The sequence below is a fragment of the Triticum urartu genome, chromosome 7A (genome assembly GCF_056163025.1).
Source record: "Triticum urartu cultivar PI428250 chromosome 7A, HENAU_Tu73, whole genome shotgun sequence".
Taxonomy (NCBI): Eukaryota; Viridiplantae; Streptophyta; class Magnoliopsida; order Poales; family Poaceae; genus Triticum; species Triticum urartu.
This window is the reverse complement of record NC_141879.1, coordinates 597,676,195-597,680,875: the sequence shown is the minus strand read 5'-3', so window position 1 is coordinate 597,680,875 and position 4,681 is coordinate 597,676,195.

The window sequence follows — 4,681 nt, the reverse complement described above, 5'->3', positions numbered from 1 at the left end:
AAACGGATCTGAATTTGACTGAAATGCACGATCTTCACAGGTATCACTTTTCACGATACCTAAAAGGTGGAATAGCGATTTTCGAACCATTTCCTATAAGAGAATGGTTTCCATTACTTTGAGAAATGGATTCTTATATCAAACTATAGCTATTGCATTAAAGAAGAAAAGAAACTAATAGAAGTCGAAGACGCGGAATGATAGTGAATAGAGAGAAAGATTCTTCTGATTTTCTTGTTTCTATCTACTAGACGCCGTAGAGAATTGAGAATTTTCATGTCTTTCAATTCTCGTACTCGTAATTGGAAAGTTATGGAAGGAGACCCATCATTTTGCAATGAAAACAACATATAAAACTCTGGACAATTTCGAAATCAGGCCAAGCGTCTTAATACATATGCAAAAAAATTCATTATTGGCCCACCATTGATTAGAAGATTTAGCTTGTATGAATCGCTATTGGTTTGATACGAATAATGACAATCGTTTCAGTATGTTAAGGATACAGATGTATCCACAATTCATTTAGAGTTACTTAATAGTCTATTTCTTATACCATATCTCTATCCCGTGAAATTCTCGAGCCAAAAGATGGATGCATATGCTGTGTTTCATTTTGCTAAATGATATCAATTAAATGGTGTATCAATTCCATAAATTGCATATAGCAATAAATAAATCAGCAAAATTCTTTCTAATATTTTAGATAGAAGAAACATTTCTTCTATCTAAAATATTAGAAAGAATGTACCCTTCTATCCAAATCCAATTTGCATCGATAAAATAAATCCAAATTCCAGTAGTAGATGAATAATTGCAAATTTGTGTGTGTACGAGATTAGAATAACTTCAAAATAACTGACATAATTTTGTATTTTTCCTGATCAGAAAAATACATGAAAAAGAAAGGAGGTAGAAAATTTTTTGGATTTATGGTTAAAGAAGAAAAAGAAGAAAACAGGGGTTCTGTTGAATTTCAAGTATTCAGTTTCACCAATAAGATACGGAGACTTGCTTCACATTTGGAATTACACAAAAAAGATTTTTCATCGGAAAGAGGTCTACGAAGACTTTTGGGAAAACGTCGACGTTTGCTGGCTTATTTGGCAAAGAAAAATAGAGTACGTTATAAGAAATTAATCGGTCAGTTGAATATTCGGGAGCAGTAATTTAATCGTTCAAATTTTTTTCTTGTTTTATTATTTTTTTAGTAGTCTTATAGTAGTCTTAGATTTTTCATTTTGATGAGCCTCGCTTTGAGGAATTCATGGAATAATCCATTTTCATGGAATAATGAATTAAGGAAGAAAGGATATGAGTCTACCGCTTACAAGAAAAGATCTCATGATAGTCAATATGGGCCCTCAACACCCATCAATGCATGGTGTTCTTCGACTGATCGTTACTCTCGATGGTGAGGATGTTATTGATTGTGAACCCATATTAGGGTATTTACACAGAGGAATGGAAAAAATCGCGGAAAACCGAACTATTATACAATACTTACCTTATGTAACAAGGATATAGAGAGATTGTAGAAAGGGGATAGGATAGTTATTTTTGCAAGAGACTTGTTGTAAATTCCTTAACTTAAGAAAGAAAAAAGAATAAAAACACAGATACATAACATAAAAAAAAGAATAAATAAGACGAGATTCGACCTCCCCCTACATATTTAATTTCCTCTCCTATACAAAAACTAGCAAGACCCACTCCATTGGTAATTCCATCAATAACACCCTTATCAAAAAACTCCGTGAGTTCGGTTAACCCTCTTATACCGAGGGTAAAGACCCTAGTATAGAAAATATCTATATAACCACGATTATATGACCAACTGTATATATTTTTTTTTACTTGATCTAAAAATTCTTTTTTAGGATTTCCTTTGTAAAAAGAGTTTATTAAATCCAAATTCTGAAAAAAAGAATAAGCGGATCCATAGAAGATATATGCTATGAATAAACCAAAGATAGCTAGACTTACAGAAGAAATTGCATTAGTAATAAATTCATATGAATTTACAAAAGAATTAGAACTTTCCTGGGTAAAGTTTATTGAGGGAGTTAACCACTTTGATAATATGGTTAACTCTGCTATTCCATTACCAATTCCTCCATTATCAAAAGAGATTCCTATGAATCCAATGAACAAAGTGAAAAGTAGTAATATAAGAAGAGGAAATAACATAGTATTTCCCGTTTCATGCGGATAGGCAAAAGTTTTTTTAGCCCCAAAAGACGTAGTAAAGGATCCTATCCTATTTCTTGTATTACCTTGAATTTTTGGTATATTTTGTGAAAAAAAAGAAACTCCACTCTTCGTTGTTGATAAAACGAAATCCCTATTCACTCCTTTGGGTATCCTTTTTCCCCATAAGGATATTGAATACAAGGAACTCTCTTTAGTGCTACTGTAATTTTGAAAATGAACACGCAAATACCCATCAAATGTAAGTAAATATATTCGAAACATATAAAAGGCAGTTAATCCTGCAGTAAAGGAGGCTATTATTCCAAAAAAGGGCGAATACAACCAACTATTACTAAGGATTTCATCTTTGGACCAGAAGCAAGCAAGAGGTGGAATACCACAAAGAGAAAGTGTACCCCATAAAAAAGTAGTTCTTGTGATTGGAATGTATTTTCTTAAACCGCCCATAAGAACCATATTTTGACTTTTATCTGGTGAATATCCAACAAGAGGTTCCATTGAATGAATAACGGATCCGGATCCCAAGAACAATAAAGCTTTTGAATAAGCATGAGTGATCAAATGGAATAAAGCAGCTTGATAAGAACCTATACCTAGAGCTAACATCATATAACCCAATTGAGACATTGTAGAATAGGCTAAGCTTCTTTTAATATCTCTCTGAGCAAGAGCTAAAGTAGCTCCTAAGAATAGTGTTATTGTACCTACTAAAGAAATAAAACTCATTATCAAAGGTAAAGATATGAAAAGAGGAAGAAGTCGAGCTAGAAGAAAAATTCCCGCAGCAACCATAGTTGCTGCGTGTATAAGAGCCGAAATAGGAGTGGGCCCTTCCATAGCATCGGGTAACCATACGTGAAGAGGGAATTGTGCGGATTTCGCAACTGCACCAAGGAATAATAAAAAAGCACACAAAGTAGTAAGTAAAGAGTTAATTCCATTATTAGGAATCCAGTTATTAGCTATTTTGAACAAATCCCTAAACTCTAAACTACCTGTTATCCAAAAAAAACCTAAAATTCCTAATAATAGACCAAAATCCCCTACACGATTAGTTACAAAAGCTTTTTGACAAGCACTCGCTGCGATTGGTCGTGTAAACCAAAAGCCTATCAATAAATAAGAACACATTCCCACGAGTTCCCAAAAAAAATAAATTTGTATCAAATTGGAGCTAGTAACCAATCCCAACATGGAAGTATTGAAAAAACTTATATAAACAAAAAATCTCAAATATCCTTCATCGTGAGACATATAACCATCACTATAAATAAGAACCAGGATTCCTACAGTAGTAATTAGTATTAACATAATAGAAGTAAGTGGGTCAATCAAGTATCCAAATTCTAAAGAAAAATCATTATTGACGGTCCAAGACCATAGATATTGATAGATCGAACTTCCATTTATTTGTTGAATAGACAGTTGAACTGAGAATACCATAGCTATACTTAAGAGTAAAACACTAGGAAAAGCCCATATGCGACGAAGATTTTTTGTTGCTGTCGGAATAAGAATAAGGCCAAATCCCATTGACATAATAACTGGAAGTGGGAGAAGAGGGATTACCCATGCATATTGATATGTATGTTCCATAAGAAAAGAAATTGCAATTTTTACTTCAATTTTTACTTCAATTTTTCTATAAAATTGTTTCCGATTCACCAAACCAATTCTTATCTCTTTCTGAAAGAATAAATAAAAAGAATAAGAAAAAATACTGAAATTCTTAATTTTTCCAAAATTTATCTCATTGAAATAATTAAAAATTAAGAATGGGTTTAGTTGGTTAAATTAAAAAAGTTAATAAAATAACTAGGTAACGAAGTTATTTTATTAACTAAATAAAGATATTTATAAAAAAAAAAAAAAGTGGAATCATTTTACTTTCTATTCATAATTCATTTTTATATTTCTTTAAAACAAAGATGAAACAGCTCTCTTGTTCCATAATTAACTGATTGAGTGAATTCCAATGAAAACCTATGTTTATAAGAAATTATCGAATAGTCCTTACTTCATATAGAACTAAAATTCTAATGACTATAAATTACCTAAGTTTTAGAATGTCTTGTTTAAGAGACTCAGTATTTTTTGTTTTGATTGGAATTCCTTTCCTTTATGGAATACCATTCTGAACTTAATTAACTATTTTCATTTTCCCTTCTTTTTATCCCCCCGTCTTATCTTATATGGGGGATAGGCTTCCATACCATATATCTATATATGGAGTATACTTGATATATAAATAGATATAAATAGATTTAAATGAGAAACCCTTCTATATATTCTATATTATTAAAAAAAAGTATAAAATATATAAAGAAAAAATGTTAAAAAATTCTTGTTGTCTTATCCGCATTAGACAAAATGAAGTAAAAAATAATTCAAAATTTAAGTATCTTTCAGTATCTAAGTATAAATACTAATAAAAAGAAGAAAGAAGGATTGATTTGCAGCAATAGAT